Source organism: Lissotriton helveticus, chromosome 6 (assembly GCF_964261635.1).
Source record: "Lissotriton helveticus chromosome 6, aLisHel1.1, whole genome shotgun sequence".
Taxonomy (NCBI): domain Eukaryota; kingdom Metazoa; phylum Chordata; class Amphibia; order Caudata; family Salamandridae; genus Lissotriton; species Lissotriton helveticus.
In genome coordinates this window covers 1,130,354,404-1,130,372,411 of record NC_136067.1, presented here as the reverse complement: position 1 = coordinate 1,130,372,411, position 18,008 = coordinate 1,130,354,404, and the positions used below count along the sequence as shown (strand labels likewise).

The window sequence follows — 18,008 nt, the reverse complement described above, 5'->3', positions numbered from 1 at the left end:
CTGACCTCCTGAAAGTCTGTTCTGTGAGGGTTTCCTAAGTTGTACAAAGGACTTTAGGAGAAGGAAGGACCTAAAATCTAGGCGAAATGGTCCTAGATCCAAGGAAATCTTTTAGATCAGGCTCAGTTTCTTAACTAGTCTGCATTAACATAATCAGTTCCCGGTCTGTGTGGGGCTGAGCTTGTGAACTCCTTAGTAATTAGGCGGATACAACAAACAGGGGTTTAATATTACAATACAGGTTAAAATTCAGACACCTTGTCGTAGGCTCACCTTGTCCGGGGACCCAGGCATGCTGCCTTTCCACTCTCAGAGCACTTCACCTAACCTACTGTGCAGCTGTTTCACCTTTAATATCACTGTTCCACAGGCAGCGTGATGTCACAATGCTCCTTGTCTGTAGCCCAAACCATGAGCCTTTGCAACCCTGACATAATCTACATACTTACGGTGTGTGAAGTCTTGGACCTTAAATGCAGTGAAGAATAATAGATTGCTACTCTTCAGACATGTTTGCCCATTGGGTCAGATTTGAATGCTTACTGGCCATCTGAGCATCTCTGCCAGGCCACCCTATGTCTAGAGACTGTAGATTTAGAGAGTTTATAAACATTGCCAGTTCATCAATAAAGTGTGCTCACTTCGGCAGCACATATACTAAAATTGGAGCGATACAGAGAAGATTAGCATGGCCCATGCGCAAGGATGACACGCAAATTCGTGAAGCGTTCCATATTTTAAACAGTTTTTAGGAGAGAAATCTTTTTTGTTTTCAAGACTAATTAAAATATTAAAGCAGGTTCCAGTCCTGTGTCATGTAATATGTATTTTTCAATTAGTCTCTCCTCAACATTTTTAATGTATTTGCCTTGTATTAAAAAAGGTGCGCTCTATGTCCAGCTGCATTTAGCAAGGAAGCCTGCAGGACTTCTGGGACTTTTCTTTCTCTTTTACAGCCTCCCTGTCATTATTCTTCACCACCCCTAAATCTATACTGCTACCAGTGATGAGTTGCTTTGTGGGAAGCAGGACAAAGAGAAGGGCAGGGCCTATGCAAATGATGGCCTCAGGGATTTCTGGGAGTCCCTTTCAGCAGTACTGTTAAAATCTGCCTTGCAACCAGATTGGTCGGGTAAGCTGAAAAACACCATGCCAGATTGCGCACCAGGTCTCTAGGCGCTTGGAAGACATATTGGGTCTACATCCCTCAGTTTCTGAGGTCCAAGAAATGTTCACCCTCCACCCTAATAGAGAGGTCTTGGCCGATCGTGGCCGAGAGGGGAAAAAGGTAGCAGGGCAAGATGCTCATGGTTATGCTTTAATAATGGACCAACTTCCTCTCTCTCCTTAGCTGTGCTTCTGCTTGGCTACTGGGGCTACCAGTTGTAGGCCTGCAGCCCACAAGGAGCTGGTTTGTCCCTCTCACACATGTAAATGGGTAAGCATTCAATTGCACACACCTGCCTGCGTCCACAGACCCTTGCACACACACTTTTGTCAACAAGCTTTTTTTGTAGTTAAGAGAATCAGGGACCCATGTTGAAATACAAAAGCAGCACACCACGTGACGGCCATCACATAGAGTCCAGCAGCAAATGGGAAACGTTTAACTAGCCGTGGTCCTATTACTGCAGCTCTACCGTGGAACATCTGCTGGATGAGTCCTCCTGGAGAATATTGAACCTACAACAAGTCTGAGGTAAATAAGAATTCCACAGGAATATAATGAAACAGGGACCTACAACTCTTACGAGCCAGATAGGAGTCAAACCTACAATCTTCTGATCCATGGTCAGACGCGTTATCCATTGCGCCACTGGCCCTATGTAGACATACCCATCCTTTTGTCCTTAAGAGGGCTAGAAAGTGTGTGTGTGTGTGTGTGAAGGCACAAGGAAACCCATCTGACCTGCTGAAAGTCTGTTCTGTGAGGGTTTCCTAAGTTGTACAAAGGACTTTAGGAGAAGGAAGGACCTAAAATCTAGGCGAAATGGTCCTAGATCCAAGGAAATCTTTTAGATCAGGCTCAGTTTCTTAAATAGTCTGCATTAACATAATCAGTTCCCGGTCTGTGTGGGGCTGAGCTTGTGAACTCCTTAGTAATTAGGCGGATACAACAAAAAGGGGTTTAATATTACAATACAGGTTAAAATTCAGACACCTTGTCGTAGGCTCACCTTGTCCGGGGACCCAGGCATGCTGCCTTTCCACTCTCAGAGCACTTCACCTAACCTACTGTGCAGCTGTTTCACCTTTAATATCACTGTTCCACAGGCAGCGTGATGTCACAATGCTCCTTGTCTGTAGCCCAAACCATGAGCCTTTGCAACCCTGACATAATCTACATACTTACGGTGTGTGAAGTCTTGGACCACAAATGCAGAGAAGAATAATAGATTGCTACTCTTCAGACATTTTTGCCCATTGGTTCAGATTTGAATGCTTACTGGCCATCTGAGCATCTCTGCCAGGCCACCCTATGTCTAGAGACTGTAGATTTAGAGAGTTTATAAACATTGTCAGTTCATCAATAAAGTGTGCTCGCTTTGGCAGCACATATACTAAAATTGGAACGATACAGAGAAGATTAGCATGGCCCCTGCGCAAGGATGACACGCAAATTCGTGAAGCGTTCCATATTTTAAACAGTTTTTAGGAGAGAAATCTTTTTTGTTTTCAGGACTAATTAAAATAATAAAGCAGGTTCCAGTCCTGTGTCATGTAATATGTATTTTTCAATTAGTCTCTCCTCAACATTTTTAATGTATTTGCCTTGCAGTAAAAAAGGTGCGCTCTATGTCCAGCTGCATTTAGCAAGGAAGCCTGCAGGACTTCTGGGACTTTTCTTTCTCTTTTTCAGCCTCCCTGTCATTATTCTTCACCACCCCTAAATCTATACTGCTACCAGTGATGAGTTGCTTTGTGGGAAGCAGGACAAAGAGAAGGGCAGGGCCTATGCAAATGATGGCCTCAGGGATGTCTGGGAGTCCCTTTCAGCAGTACTGTTAAAATCTGCCTTGCAACCAGATTGGTCGGTTAAGCTGAAAAACACCATGCCAGATTGGGCACCAGGTCTCTAGGCGCTTGGAAGACATATTGGGTCTACATCCCTCAGTTTCTGAGCTCCAAGAAATGTTCACCCTCCACCCTAATAGAGAGGTCTTGGCCGATCGTGGCCGAGAGGGGCTGAGAGGGGAAAAAGGTAGCAGGGCAAGATGCTCATGGTTCTGCTTTAATAATGGACCAACTTCCTCTCTCTCCTTAGCTGTGCTTCTGCCTGGCTACTGGGGCTACCAGTTGTAAGCCTGCAGCCCACAAGGAGCTGGTTTGTCCCTCTCACACATGTAAATGGGTAAGCATTCAATTGCACACACCTCCCTGCGTCCACAGACCCTTGCACACACACTTTTGTCAACAAGCTTTTTTTGTAGTTAAGAGAATCAGGGACCCATGTTGAAATACAAAAGCAGCACACCACATGACGGCCATCACATAGAGTCCAGCAGCAAATGGGAAACGTTTAACTAGCCGTGGTCCTATTACTGCAGCTCTACCGTAGAACATCTGCTGGATGAGTCCTCCTGGAGAATATTGAACCTACAACAAGTCTGAGGTAAATAGGAATATAATGAAACAGGGACCTACAACTCTTCCGAGCCAGATAGGAGTCGAACCTACAATCTTCTGATCCGTAGTCAGACGTGTTATCCGTTGCGCCACTGGCCCTATGTAGACGTGCCCATCCTTTTGTCCTTAAGAGGGCTAGAAAGTGTGTGTGTGTGTGTGTGAAGGCACAAGGAAACCCATCTGACCTCCTGAAAGTCTGTTCTGTGAGGGTTTCCTAAGTTGTACAAAGGACTTTAGGAGAAGGAAGGACCTAAAATCTAGGCGAAATGGTCCTAGATCCAAGGAAATCTTTTAGATCAGGCTCAGTTTCTTAAATAGTCTGCATTAACATAATCAGTTCCCGGTCTTTGTGGGGCTGAGCTTGTGAACTCCTTAGTAATTAGGCGGATACAACAAAAAGTGGTTTAATATTACAATACAGGTTAAAATTCAGACACCTTGTCGTAGGCTCACCTTGTCCGGGGACCCAGGCATGCTGCCTTTCCACTCTCAGAGCACTTCACCTAACCTACTGTGCTGCTGTTTCACCTTTAATATCACTGTTCCACAGGCAGCGTGATGTCACAATGCTCCTTGTCTGTAGCCCAAACCATGAGCCTTTGCAACCCTGACATAATCTACATACTTACGGTGTGTGAAGTCTTGGACCACAAATGCAGAGAAGAATAATAGATTGCTACTCTTCAGACATTTTTGCCCATTGGTTCAGATTTGAATGCTTACTGGCCATCTGAGCATCTTTGCCAGGCCACCCTATGTCTAGAGACTGTAGATTTAGAGAGTTTATAAACATTGTCAGTTCATCAATAAAGTGTGCTCGCTTTGGCAGCACATATACTAAAATTGGAACGACACAGAGAAGATTAGCATGGCCCCTGCGCAAGGATGACACGCAAATTCGTGAAGCGTTCCATATTTTAAACAGTTTTTAGGAGAGAAATCTTTTTTGTTTTCAGGACTAATTAAAATAATAAAGCAGGTTCCAGTCCTGTGTCATGTAATATGTATTTTTCAATTAGTCTCTCCTCAACATTTTTAATGTATTTGCCTTGCAGTAAAAAAGGTGCGCTCTATGTCCAGCTGCATTTAGCAAGGAAGCCTGCAGGACTTCTGGGACTTTTCTTTCTCTTTTTCAGCCTCCCTGTCATTATTCTTCACCACCCCTAAATCTATACTGCTACCAGTGATGAGTTGCTTTGTGGGAAGCAGGACAAAGAGAAGGGCAGACCCTATGCAAATGATGGCCTCAGGGATGTCTGGGAGTCCCTTTCAGCAGTACTGTTAAAATCTGCCTTGCAACCAGATTGGTCGGTTAAGCTGAAAAACACCATGCCAGATTGGGCACCAGGTCTCTAGGCGCTTGGAAGACATATTGGGTCTACATCCCTCAGTTTCTGAGGTCCAAGAAATGTTCACCCTCCACCCTAATAGAGAGGTCGTGGCCGATCGTGGCTGAGAGGGGAAAAAGGTAGCAGGGCAAGATGCTCATGGTTCTGCTTTAATAATGGACCAACTTCCTCTCTCTCCTTAGCTGTGCTTCTGCCTGGCTACTGGGGCTACCAGTTGTAGGCCTGCAGCCCACAAGGAGCTGGTTTGTCCCTCTCACACATGTAAATGGGTAAGCATTCAATTGCACACACCTGCCTGCGTCCACAGACCCTTGCACACACACTTTTGTCAACAAGCTTTTTTTGTAGTTAAGAGAATCAGGGACCCATGTTGAAATACAAAAGCAGCACACCACGTGACGGCCATCACATAGAGTCCAGCAGCAAATGGGAAACGTTTAACTAGCCGTGGTCCTATTACTGCAGCTCTACCGTGGAACATCTGCTGGATGAGTCCTCCTGGAGAATATTGAACCTACAACAAGTCTGAGGTAAATAAGAATTCCACAGGAATATAATGAAACAGGGACCTACAACTCTTACGAGCCAGATAGGAGTCGAACCTACAATCTTCTGATCCATGGTCAGACGCGTTATCCATTGCGCCACTGGCCCTATGTAGACATACCCATCCTTTTGTCCTTAAGAGGGCTAGAAAGTGTGTGTGTGTGTGTGTGTGAAGGCACAAGGAAACCTATCTGACCTGCTGAAAGTCTGTTCTGTGAGGGTTTCCTAAGTTGTACAAAGGACTTTAGGAGAAGGAAGGACCTAAAATCTAGGCGAAATGGTCCTAGATCCAAGGAAATCTTTTAGATCAGGCTCAGTTTCTTAAATAGTCTGCATTAACATAATCAGTTCCCGGTCTGTGTGGGGCTGAGCTTGTGAACTCCTTAGTAATTAGGCGGATACAACAAAAAGGGGTTTAATATTACAATACAGGTTAAAATTCAGACACCTTGTCGTAGGCTCACCTTGTCCGGGGACCCAGGCATGCTGCCTTTCCACTCTCAGAGCACTTCACCTAACCTACTGTGCAGCTGTTTCACCTTTAATATCACTCTTCCACAGGCAGCGTGATGTCACAATGCTCCTTGTCTGTAGCCCAAACCATGAGCCTTTGCAACCCTGACATAATCTACATACTTACGATGTGTGAAGTCTTGGACCACAAATGCAGAGAAGAATAATAGATTGCTACTCTTCAGACATTTTTGCCCATTGGTTCAGATTTGAATGCTTACTGGCCATCTGAGCATCTCTGCCAGGCCACCCTATGTCTAGAGACTGTAGATTTAGAGAGTTTATAAACATTGTCAGTTCATCAATAAAGTGTGCTCGCTTTGGCAGCACATATACTAAAATTGGAACGATACAGAGAAGATTAGCATGGCCCCTGCGCAAGGATGACACGCAAATTCGTGAAGCGTTCCATATTTTAAACAGTTTTTAGGAGAGAAATCTTTTTTGTTTTCAGGACTAATTAAAATAATAAAGCAGGTTCCAGTCCTGTGTCATGTAATATGTATTTTTCAATTAGTCTCTCCTCAACATTTTTAATGTATTTGCCTTGCAGTAAAAAAGGTGCGCTCTATGTCCAGCTGCATTTAGCAAGGAAGCCTGCAGGACTTCTGGGACTTTTCTTTCTCTTTTTCAGCCTCCCTGTCATTATTCTTCACCACCCCTAAATCTATACTGCTACCAGTGATGAGTTGCTTTGTGGGAAGCAGGACAAAGAGAAGGGCAGGGCCTATGCAAATGATGGCCTCAGGGATGTCTGGGAGTCCCTTTCAGCAGTACTGTTAAAATCTGCCTTGCAACCAGATTGGTCGGTTAAGCTGAAAAACACCATGCCAGATTGGGCACCAGGTCTCTAGGCGCTTGGAAGACATATTGGGTCTACATCCCTCAGTTTCTGAGGTCCAAGAAATGTTCACCCTCCACCCTAATAGAGAGGTCTTGGCCGATTGTGGCCGATCGTGGCTGAGAGGGGAAAAAGGTAGCAGGGCAAGATGCTCATGGTTCTGCTTTAATAATGGACCAACTTCCTCTCTCTCCTTAGCTGTGCTTCTGCCTGGCTACTGGGGCTACCAGTTGTAGGCCTGCAGCCCACAAGGAGCTGGTTTGTCCCTCTCACACATGTAAATGGGTAAGCATTCAATTGCACACACCTGCCTGCGTCCACAGACCCTTGCACACACACTTTTGTCAACAAGCTTTTTTTGTAGTTAAGAGAATCAGGGACCCATGTTGAAATACAAAAGCAGCACACCACGTGACGGCCATCACATAGAGTCCAGCAGCAAATGGGAAACGTTTAACTAGCCGTGGTCCTATTACTGCAGCTCTACCGTGGAACATCTGCTGGATGAGTCCTCCTGGAGAATATTGAACCTACAACAAGTCTGAGGTAAATAAGAATTCCACAGGAATATAATGAAACAGGGACCTACAACTCTTACGAGCCAGATAGGAGTCGAACCTACAATCTTCTGATCCATGGTCAGACGCGTTATCCATTGCGCCACTGGCCCTATGTAGACATACCCATCCTTTTGTCCTTAAGAGGGCTAGAAAGTGTGTGTGTGTGTGTGTGTGAAGGCACAAGGAAACCCATCTGACCTGCTGAAAGTCTGTTCTGTGAGGGTTTCCTAAGTTGTACAAAGGACTTTAGGAGAAGGAAGGACCTAAAATCTAGGCGAAATGGTCCTAGATCCAAGGAAATCTTTTAGATCAGGCTCAGTTTCTTAAATAGTCTGCATTAACATAATCAGTTCCCGGTCTGTGTGGGGCTGAGCTTGTGAACTCCTTAGTAATTAGGCGGATACAACAAAAAGGGGTTTAATATTACAATACAGGTTAAAATTCAGACACCTTGTCGTAGGCTCACCTTGTCCGGGGACCCAGGCATGCTGCCTTTCCACTCTCAGAGCACTTCACCTAACCTACTGTGCAGCTGTTTCACCTTTAATATCACTCTTCCACAGGCAGCGTGATGTCACAATGCTCCTTGTCTGTAGCCCAAACCATGAGCCTTTGCAACCCTGACATAATCTACATACTTACGGTGTGTGAAGTCTTGGACCACAAATGCAGAGAAGAATAATAGATTGCTACTCTTCAGACATTTTTGCCCATTGGTTCAGATTTGAATGCTTACTGGCCATCTGAGCATCTCTGCCAGGCCACCCTATGTCTAGAGACTGTAGATTTAGAGAGTTTATAAACATTGTCAGTTCATCAATAAAGTGTGCTCGCTTTGGCAGCACATATACTAAAATTGGAACGATACAGAGAAGATTAGCATGGCCCCTGCGCAAGGATGACACGCAAATTCGTGAAGCGTTCCATATTTTAAACAGTTTTTAGGAGAGAAATCTTTTTTGTTTTCAGGACTAATTAAAATAATAAAGCAGGTTCCAGTCCTGTGTCATGTAATATGTATTTTTCAATTAGTCTCTCCTCAACATTTTTAATGTATTTGCCTTGCAGTAAAAAAGGTGCGCTCTATGTCCAGCTGCATTTAGCAAGGAAGCCTGCAGGACTTCTGGGACTTTTCTTTCTCTTTTTCAGCCTCCCTGTCATTATTCTTCACCACCCCTAAATCTATACTGCTACCAGTGATGAGTTGCTTTGTGGGAAGCAGGACAAAGAGAAGGGCAGGGCCTATGCAAATGATGGCCTCAGGGATGTCTGGGAGTCCCTTTCAGCAGTACTGTTAAAATCTGCCTTGCAACCAGATTGGTCGGTTAAGCTGAAAAACACCATGCCAGATTGGGCACCAGGTCTCTAGGCGCTTGGAAGACATATTGGGTCTACATCCCTCAGTTTCTGAGCTCCAAGAAATGTTCACCCTCCACCCTAATAGAGAGGTCTTGGCCGATCGTGGCCGAGAGGGGCTGAGAGGGGAAAAAGGTAGCAGGGCAAGATGCTCATGGTTCTGCTTTAATAATGGACCAACTTCCTCTCTCTCCTTAGCTGTGCTTCTGCCTGGCTACTGGGGCTACCAGTTGTAAGCCTGCAGCCCACAAGGAGCTGGTTTGTCCCTCTCACACATGTAAATGGGTAAGCATTCAATTGCACACACCTCCCTGCGTCCACAGACCCTTGCACACACACTTTTGTCAACAAGCTTTTTTTGTAGTTAAGAGAATCAGGGACCCATGTTGAAATACAAAAGCAGCACACCACATGACGGCCATCACATAGAGTCCAGCAGCAAATGGGAAACGTTTAACTAGCCGTGGTCCTATTACTGCAGCTCTACCGTAGAACATCTGCTGGATGAGTCCTCCTGGAGAATATTGAACCTACAACAAGTCTGAGGTAAATAGGAATATAATGAAACAGGGACCTACAACTCTTCCGAGCCAGATAGGAGTCGAACCTACAATCTTCTGATCCGTAGTCAGACGTGTTATCCGTTGCGCCACTGGCCCTATGTAGACGTGCCCATCCTTTTGTCCTTAAGAGGGCTAGAAAGTGTGTGTGTGTGTGTGTGAAGGCACAAGGAAACCCATCTGACCTCCTGAAAGTCTGTTCTGTGAGGGTTTCCTAAGTTGTACAAAGGACTTTAGGAGAAGGAAGGACCTAAAATCTAGGCGAAATGGTCCTAGATCCAAGGAAATCTTTTAGATCAGGCTCAGTTTCTTAAATAGTCTGCATTAACATAATCAGTTCCCGGTCTTTGTGGGGCTGAGCTTGTGAACTCCTTAGTAATTAGGCGGATACAACAAAAAGTGGTTTAATATTACAATACAGGTTAAAATTCAGACACCTTGTCGTAGGCTCACCTTGTCCGGGGACCCAGGCATGCTGCCTTTCCACTCTCAGAGCACTTCACCTAACCTACTGTGCTGCTGTTTCACCTTTAATATCACTGTTCCACAGGCAGCGTGATGTCACAATGCTCCTTGTCTGTAGCCCAAACCATGAGCCTTTGCAACCCTGACATAATCTACATACTTACGGTGTGTGAAGTCTTGGACCACAAATGCAGAGAAGAATAATAGATTGCTACTCTTCAGACATTTTTGCCCATTGGTTCAGATTTGAATGCTTACTGGCCATCTGAGCATCTTTGCCAGGCCACCCTATGTCTAGAGACTGTAGATTTAGAGAGTTTATAAACATTGTCAGTTCATCAATAAAGTGTGCTCGCTTTGGCAGCACATATACTAAAATTGGAACGACACAGAGAAGATTAGCATGGCCCCTGCGCAAGGATGACACGCAAATTCGTGAAGCGTTCCATATTTTAAACAGTTTTTAGGAGAGAAATCTTTTTTGTTTTCAGGACTAATTAAAATAATAAAGCAGGTTCCAGTCCTGTGTCATGTAATATGTATTTTTCAATTAGTCTCTCCTCAACATTTTTAATGTATTTGCCTTGCAGTAAAAAAGGTGCGCTCTATGTCCAGCTGCATTTAGCAAGGAAGCCTGCAGGACTTCTGGGACTTTTCTTTCTCTTTTTCAGCCTCCCTGTCATTATTCTTCACCACCCCTAAATCTATACTGCTACCAGTGATGAGTTGCTTTGTGGGAAGCAGGACAAAGAGAAGGGCAGACCCTATGCAAATGATGGCCTCAGGGATGTCTGGGAGTCCCTTTCAGCAGTACTGTTAAAATCTGCCTTGCAACCAGATTGGTCGGTTAAGCTGAAAAACACCATGCCAGATTGGGCACCAGGTCTCTAGGCGCTTGGAAGACATATTGGGTCTACATCCCTCAGTTTCTGAGGTCCAAGAAATGTTCACCCTCCACCCTAATAGAGAGGTCGTGGCCGATCGTGGCTGAGAGGGGAAAAAGGTAGCAGGGCAAGATGCTCATGGTTCTGCTTTAATAATGGACCAACTTCCTCTCTCTCCTTAGCTGTGCTTCTGCCTGGCTACTGGGGCTACCAGTTGTAGGCCTGCAGCCCACAAGGAGCTGGTTTGTCCCTCTCACACATGTAAATGGGTAAGCATTCAATTGCACACACCTGCCTGCGTCCACAGACCCTTGCACACACACTTTTGTCAACAAGCTTTTTTTGTAGTTAAGAGAATCAGGGACCCATGTTGAAATACAAAAGCAGCACACCACGTGACGGCCATCACATAGAGTCCAGCAGCAAATGGGAAACGTTTAACTAGCCGTGGTCCTATTACTGCAGCTCTACCGTGGAACATCTGCTGGATGAGTCCTCCTGGAGAATATTGAACCTACAACAAGTCTGAGGTAAATAAGAATTCCACAGGAATATAATGAAACAGGGACCTACAACTCTTACGAGCCAGATAGGAGTCGAACCTACAATCTTCTGATCCATGGTCAGACGCGTTATCCATTGCGCCACTGGCCCTATGTAGACATACCCATCCTTTTGTCCTTAAGAGGGCTAGAAAGTGTGTGTGTGTGTGTGTGTGAAGGCACAAGGAAACCTATCTGACCTGCTGAAAGTCTGTTCTGTGAGGGTTTCCTAAGTTGTACAAAGGACTTTAGGAGAAGGAAGGACCTAAAATCTAGGCGAAATGGTCCTAGATCCAAGGAAATCTTTTAGATCAGGCTCAGTTTCTTAAATAGTCTGCATTAACATAATCAGTTCCCGGTCTGTGTGGGGCTGAGCTTGTGAACTCCTTAGTAATTAGGCGGATACAACAAAAAGGGGTTTAATATTACAATACAGGTTAAAATTCAGACACCTTGTCGTAGGCTCACCTTGTCCGGGGACCCAGGCATGCTGCCTTTCCACTCTCAGAGCACTTCACCTAACCTACTGTGCAGCTGTTTCACCTTTAATATCACTCTTCCACAGGCAGCGTGATGTCACAATGCTCCTTGTCTGTAGCCCAAACCATGAGCCTTTGCAACCCTGACATAATCTACATACTTACGATGTGTGAAGTCTTGGACCACAAATGCAGAGAAGAATAATAGATTGCTACTCTTCAGACATTTTTGCCCATTGGTTCAGATTTGAATGCTTACTGGCCATCTGAGCATCTCTGCCAGGCCACCCTATGTCTAGAGACTGTAGATTTAGAGAGTTTATAAACATTGTCAGTTCATCAATAAAGTGTGCTCGCTTTGGCAGCACATATACTAAAATTGGAACGATACAGAGAAGATTAGCATGGCCCCTGCGCAAGGATGACACGCAAATTCGTGAAGCGTTCCATATTTTAAACAGTTTTTAGGAGAGAAATCTTTTTTGTTTTCAGGACTAATTAAAATAATAAAGCAGGTTCCAGTCCTGTGTCATGTAATATGTATTTTTCAATTAGTCTCTCCTCAACATTTTTAATGTATTTGCCTTGCAGTAAAAAAGGTGCGCTCTATGTCCAGCTGCATTTAGCAAGGAAGCCTGCAGGACTTCTGGGACTTTTCTTTCTCTTTTTCAGCCTCCCTGTCATTATTCTTCACCACCCCTAAATCTATACTGCTACCAGTGATGAGTTGCTTTGTGGGAAGCAGGACAAAGAGAAGGGCAGGGCCTATGCAAATGATGGCCTCAGGGATGTCTGGGAGTCCCTTTCAGCAGTACTGTTAAAATCTGCCTTGCAACCAGATTGGTCGGTTAAGCTGAAAAACACCATGCCAGATTGGGCACCAGGTCTCTAGGCGCTTGGAAGACATATTGGGTCTACATCCCTCAGTTTCTGAGGTCCAAGAAATGTTCACCCTCCACCCTAATAGAGAGGTCTTGGCCGATTGTGGCCGATCGTGGCTGAGAGGGGAAAAAGGTAGCAGGGCAAGATGCTCATGGTTCTGCTTTAATAATGGACCAACTTCCTCTCTCTCCTTAGCTGTGCTTCTGCCTGGCTACTGGGGCTACCAGTTGTAGGCCTGCAGCCCACAAGGAGCTGGTTTGTCCCTCTCACACATGTAAATGGGTAAGCATTCAATTGCACACACCTGCCTGCGTCCACAGACCCTTGCACACACACTTTTGTCAACAAGCTTTTTTTGTAGTTAAGAGAATCAGGGACCCATGTTGAAATACAAAAGCAGCACACCACGTGACGGCCATCACATAGAGTCCAGCAGCAAATGGGAAACGTTTAACTAGCCGTGGTCCTATTACTGCAGCTCTACCGTGGAACATCTGCTGGATGAGTCCTCCTGGAGAATATTGAACCTACAACAAGTCTGAGGTAAATAAGAATTCCACAGGAATATAATGAAACAGGGACCTACAACTCTTACGAGCCAGATAGGAGTCGAACCTACAATCTTCTGATCCATGGTCAGACGCGTTATCCATTGCGCCACTGGCCCTATGTAGACATACCCATCCTTTTGTCCTTAAGAGGGCTAGAAAGTGTGTGTGTGTGTGTGTGTGAAGGCACAAGGAAACCCATCTGACCTGCTGAAAGTCTGTTCTGTGAGGGTTTCCTAAGTTGTACAAAGGACTTTAGGAGAAGGAAGGACCTAAAATCTAGGCGAAATGGTCCTAGATCCAAGGAAATCTTTTAGATCAGGCTCAGTTTCTTAAATAGTCTGCATTAACATAATCAGTTCCCGGTCTGTGTGGGGCTGAGCTTGTGAACTCCTTAGTAATTAGGCGGATACAACAAAAAGGGGTTTAATATTACAATACAGGTTAAAATTCAGACACCTTGTCGTAGGCTCACCTTGTCCGGGGACCCAGGCATGCTGCCTTTCCACTCTCAGAGCACTTCACCTAACCTACTGTGCAGCTGTTTCACCTTTAATATCACTCTTCCACAGGCAGCGTGATGTCACAATGCTCCTTGTCTGTAGCCCAAACCATGAGCCTTTGCAACCCTGACATAATCTACATACTTACGGTGTGTGAAGTCTTGGACCACAAATGCAGAGAAGAATAATAGATTGCTACTCTTCAGACATTTTTGCCCATTGGTTCAGATTTGAATGCTTACTGGCCATCTGAGCATCTCTGCCAGGCCACCCTATGTCTAGAGACTGTAGATTTAGAGAGTTTATAAACATTGTCAGTTCATCAATAAAGTGTGCTCGCTTTGGCAGCACATATACTAAAATTGGAACGATACAGAGAAGATTAGCATGGCCCCTGCGCAAGGATGACACGCAAATTCGTGAAGCGTTCCATATTTTAAACAGTTTTTAGGAGAGAAATCTTTTTTGTTTTCAGGACTAATTAAAATAATAAAGCAGGTTCCAGTCCTGTGTCATGTAATATGTATTTTTCAATTAGTCTCTCCTCAACATTTTTAATGTATTTGCCTTGCAGTAAAAAAGGTGCGCTCTATGTCCAGCTGCATTTAGCAAGGAAGCCTGCAGGACTTCTGGGACTTTTCTTTCTCTTTTTCAGCCTCCCTGTCATTATTCTTCACCACCCCTAAATCTATACTGCTACCAGTGATGAGTTGCTTTGTGGGAAGCAGGACAAAGAGAAGGGCAGGGCCTATGCAAATGATGGCCTCAGGGATGTCTGGGAGTCCCTTTCAGCAGTACTGTTAAAATCTGCCTTGCAACCAGATTGGTCGGTTAAGCTGAAAAACACCATGCCAGATTGGGCACCAGGTCTCTAGGCGCTTGGAAGACATATTGGGTCTACATCCCTCAGTTTCTGAGCTCCAAGAAATGTTCACCCTCCACCCTAATAGAGAGGTCTTGGCCGATCGTGGCCGAGAGGGGCTGAGAGGGGAAAAAGGTAGCAGGGCAAGATGCTCATGGTTCTGCTTTAATAATGGACCAACTTCCTCTCTCTCCTTAGCTGTGCTTCTGCCTGGCTACTGGGGCTACCAGTTGTAAGCCTGCAGCCCACAAGGAGCTGGTTTGTCCCTCTCACACATGTAAATGGGTAAGCATTCAATTGCACACACCTCCCTGTGTCCACAGACCCTTGCACACACACTTTTGTCAACAAGCTTTTTTTGTAGTTAAGAGAATCAGGGACCCATGTTGAAATACAAAAGCAGCACACCACGTGACGGCCATCACATAGAGTCCAGCAGCAAATGGGAAACGTTTAACTAGCCGTGGTCCTATTACTGCAGCTCTACCGTAGAACATCTGCTGGATGAGTCCTCCTGGAGAATATTGAACCTACAACAAGTCTGAGGTAAATAGGAATATAATGAAACAGGGACCTACAACTCTTCCGAGCCAGATAGGAGTCGAACCTACAATCTTCTGATCCGTAGTCAGACGCGTTATCCGTTGCGCCACTGGCCCTATGTAGACATGCCCATCCTTTTGTCCTTAAGAGGGCTAGAAAGTGTGTGTGTGTGTGTGTGTGAAGGCACAAGGAAACCCATCTGACCTCCTGAAAGTCTGTTCTGTGAGGGTTTCCTAAGTTGTACAAAGGACTTTAGGATTAGGAAGGACCTAAAATCTAGGCGAAATGGTCCTAGATCCAAGGAAATCTTTTAGATCAGGCTCAGTTTCTTAAATAGTCTGCATTAACATAATCAGTTCCCGGTCTTTGTGGGGCTGAGCTTGTGAACTCCTTAGTAATTAGGCGGATACAACAAAAAGGGGTTTAATATTACAATACAGGTTAAAATTCAGACACCTTGTCGTAGGCTCACCTTGTCCGGGGACCCAGGCATGCTGCCTTTCCACTCTCAGAGCACTTCACCTAACCTACTGTGCTGCTGTTTCACCTTTAATATCACTGTTCCACAGGCAGCGTGATGTCACAATGCTCCTTGTCTGTAGCCCAAACCATGAGCCTTTGCAACCCTGACATAATCTACATACTTACGGTGTGTGAAGTCTTGGACCACAAATGCAGAGAAGAATAATAGATTGCTACTCTTCAGACATTTTTGCCCATTGGTTCAGATTTGAATGCTTACTGGCCATCTGAGCATCTCTGCCAGGCCACCCTATGTCTAGAGACTGTAGATTTAGAGAGTTTATAAACATTGTCAGTTCATCAATAAAGTGTGCTCGCTTTGGCAGCACATATACTAAAATTGGAACGATACAGAGAAGATTAGCATGGCCCCTGCGCAAGGATGACACGCAAATTCGTGAAGCATTCCATATTTTAAACAGTTTTTAGGAGAGAAATCTTTTTTGTTTTCAGGACTAATTAAAATAATAAAGCAGGTTCCAGTCCTGTGTCATGTAATATGTATTTTTCAATTAGTCTCTCCTCAACATTTTTAATGTATTTGCCTTGCAGTAAAAAAGGTGCGCTCTATGTCCAGCTGCATTTAGCAAGGAAGCCTGCAGGACTTCTGGGACTTTTCTTTCTCTTTTTCAGCCTCCCTGTCATTATTCTTCACCACCTCTAAATCTATACTGCTACCAGTGATGAGTTGCTTTGTGGGAAGCAGGACAAAGAGAAGGGCAGGGCCTATGCAAATGATGGCCTCAGGGATGTCTGGGAGTCCCTTTCAGCAGTACTGTTAAAATCTGCCTTGCAACCAGATTGGTCGGTTAAGCTGAAAAACACCATGCCAGATTGGGCACCAGGTCTCTAGGCGCTTGGAAGACATATTGGGTCTACATCCCTCAGTTTCTGAGGTCCAAGAAATGTTCACCCTCCACCCTAATAGAGAGGTCTTGGCCGATCGTGGCCGATCGTGGCTGAGAGGGGAAAAAGGTAGCAGGGCAAGATGCTCATGGTTATGCTTTAATAATGGACCAACTTCCTCTCTCTCCTTAGCTGTGCTTCTGCCTGGTTACTGGGGCTACCAGTTGTAGGCCTGCAGCCCACAAGGAGCTGGTTTGTCCCTCTCACACATGTAAATGGGTAAGCATTCAATTGCACACACCTGCCTGCGTCCACAGACCCTTGCACACACACTTTTGTCAACAAGCTTTTTTTGTAGTTAAGAGAATCAGGGACCCATGTTGAAATACAAAAGCAGCACACCACGTGACGGCCATCACATAGAGTCCAGCAGCAAATGGGAAACGTTTAACTAGCCGTGGTCCTATTACTGCAGCTCTACCGTGGAACATCTGCTGGATGAGTCCTCCTGGAGAATATTGAACCTACAACAAGTCTGAGGTAAATAAGAATTCCACAGGAATATAATGAAACAGGGACCTACAACTCTTACGAGCCAGATAGGAGTCGAACCTACAATCTTCTGATCCATGGTCAGACGCGTTATCCATTGCGCCACTGGCCCTATGTAGACATACCCATCCTTTTGTCCTTAAGAGGGCTAGAAAGTGTGTGTGTGTGTGTGTGAAGGCACAAGGAAACCCATCTGACCTGCTGAAAGTCTGTTCTGTGAGGGTTTCCTAAGTTGTACAAAGGACTTTAGGAGAAGGAAGGACCTAAAATCTAGGCGAAATGGTCCTAGATCCAAGGAAATCTTTTAGATCAGGCTCAGTTTCTTAAATAGTCTGCATTAACATAATCAGTTCCCGGTCTGTGTGGGGCTGAGCTTGTGAACTCCTTAGTAATTAGGCGGATACAACAAAAAGGGGTTTAATATTACAATACAGGTTAAAATTCAGACACCTTGTCGTAGGCTCACCTTGTCCGGGGACCCAGGCATGCTGCCTTTCCACTCTCAGAGCACTTCACCTAACCTACTGTGCAGCTGTTTCACCTTTAATATCACTCTTCCACAGGCAGCGTGATGTCACAATGCTCCTTGTCTGTAGCCCAAACCATGAGCCTTTGCAACCCTGACATAATCTACATACTTACGGTGTGTGAAGTCTTGGACCACAAATGCAGAGAAGAATAATAGATTGCTACTCTTCAGACATTTTTGCCCATTGGTTCAGATTTGAATGCTTACTGGCCATCTGAGCATCTCTGCCAGGCCACCCTATGTCTAGAGACTGTAGATTTAGAGAGTTTATAAACATTGTCAGTTCATCAATAAAGTGTGCTCGCTTTGGCAGCACATATACTAAAATTGGAACGATACAGAGAAGATTAGCATGGCCCCTGCGCAAGGATGACACGCAAATTCGTGAAGCGTTCCATATTTTAAACAGTTTTTAGGAGAGAAATCTTTTTTGTTTTCAGGACTAATTAAAATAATAAAGCAGGTTCCAGTCCTGTGTCATGTAATATGTATTTTTCAA

The 18,008-nt window shown here is 44.9% G+C and overlaps 16 non-coding genes across 16 annotated transcripts; 10 read left to right on the top strand and 6 right to left on the bottom strand.

Moving 5' to 3' along the window:
• Window positions 1–633: 633 nt before the first annotated feature.
• LOC144765324 (U6 spliceosomal RNA) lies at window positions 634–740 on the top strand. Its single transcript, XR_013597326.1, has one exon. It is a non-coding gene; the product is annotated as a U6 spliceosomal RNA (small nuclear RNA).
• Window positions 741–2,537: 1,797 nt separating this feature from the next.
• LOC144765041 (U6 spliceosomal RNA) lies at window positions 2,538–2,644 on the top strand. Its single transcript, XR_013597058.1, has one exon. It is a non-coding gene; the product is annotated as a U6 spliceosomal RNA (small nuclear RNA).
• Window positions 2,645–4,440: 1,796 nt separating this feature from the next.
• LOC144765212 (U6 spliceosomal RNA) lies at window positions 4,441–4,547 on the top strand. The gene has a single exon (XR_013597219.1). It is a non-coding gene; the product is annotated as a U6 spliceosomal RNA (small nuclear RNA).
• Window positions 4,548–5,557: 1,010 nt separating this feature from the next.
• On the bottom strand, window positions 5,558–5,630 carry TRNAH-AUG (transfer RNA histidin (anticodon AUG)). Its single transcript has one exon. It is a non-coding gene; the product is annotated as a tRNA-His (tRNA).
• Window positions 5,631–6,346: 716 nt separating this feature from the next.
• Window positions 6,347–6,453, top strand: LOC144765040 (U6 spliceosomal RNA). The gene has a single exon (XR_013597057.1). It is a non-coding gene; the product is annotated as a U6 spliceosomal RNA (small nuclear RNA).
• Window positions 6,454–7,473: 1,020 nt separating this feature from the next.
• TRNAH-AUG (transfer RNA histidin (anticodon AUG)) lies at window positions 7,474–7,546 on the bottom strand. Its single transcript has one exon. It is a non-coding gene; the product is annotated as a tRNA-His (tRNA).
• Window positions 7,547–8,262: 716 nt separating this feature from the next.
• Window positions 8,263–8,369, top strand: LOC144765039 (U6 spliceosomal RNA). The gene has a single exon (XR_013597056.1). It is a non-coding gene; the product is annotated as a U6 spliceosomal RNA (small nuclear RNA).
• Window positions 8,370–10,165: 1,796 nt separating this feature from the next.
• LOC144765211 (U6 spliceosomal RNA) lies at window positions 10,166–10,272 on the top strand. The gene has a single exon (XR_013597218.1). It is a non-coding gene; the product is annotated as a U6 spliceosomal RNA (small nuclear RNA).
• A 1,010-nt stretch (window positions 10,273–11,282) lies between these two features.
• On the bottom strand, window positions 11,283–11,355 carry TRNAH-AUG (transfer RNA histidin (anticodon AUG)). The gene has a single exon. It is a non-coding gene; the product is annotated as a tRNA-His (tRNA).
• A 716-nt stretch (window positions 11,356–12,071) lies between these two features.
• On the top strand, window positions 12,072–12,178 carry LOC144765038 (U6 spliceosomal RNA). Its single transcript, XR_013597055.1, has one exon. It is a non-coding gene; the product is annotated as a U6 spliceosomal RNA (small nuclear RNA).
• Window positions 12,179–13,198: 1,020 nt separating this feature from the next.
• TRNAH-AUG (transfer RNA histidin (anticodon AUG)) lies at window positions 13,199–13,271 on the bottom strand. The gene has a single exon. It is a non-coding gene; the product is annotated as a tRNA-His (tRNA).
• A 716-nt stretch (window positions 13,272–13,987) lies between these two features.
• Window positions 13,988–14,094, top strand: LOC144765037 (U6 spliceosomal RNA). Its single transcript, XR_013597054.1, has one exon. It is a non-coding gene; the product is annotated as a U6 spliceosomal RNA (small nuclear RNA).
• Window positions 14,095–15,103: 1,009 nt separating this feature from the next.
• TRNAR-ACG (transfer RNA arginine (anticodon ACG)) lies at window positions 15,104–15,176 on the bottom strand. The gene has a single exon. It is a non-coding gene; the product is annotated as a tRNA-Arg (tRNA).
• A 716-nt stretch (window positions 15,177–15,892) lies between these two features.
• On the top strand, window positions 15,893–15,999 carry LOC144765065 (U6 spliceosomal RNA). The gene has a single exon (XR_013597081.1). It is a non-coding gene; the product is annotated as a U6 spliceosomal RNA (small nuclear RNA).
• A 1,020-nt stretch (window positions 16,000–17,019) lies between these two features.
• On the bottom strand, window positions 17,020–17,092 carry TRNAH-AUG (transfer RNA histidin (anticodon AUG)). The gene has a single exon. It is a non-coding gene; the product is annotated as a tRNA-His (tRNA).
• Window positions 17,093–17,806: 714 nt separating this feature from the next.
• Window positions 17,807–17,913, top strand: LOC144765036 (U6 spliceosomal RNA). Its single transcript, XR_013597053.1, has one exon. It is a non-coding gene; the product is annotated as a U6 spliceosomal RNA (small nuclear RNA).
• The last annotated feature ends 95 nt before the right edge of the window (window positions 17,914–18,008 follow it).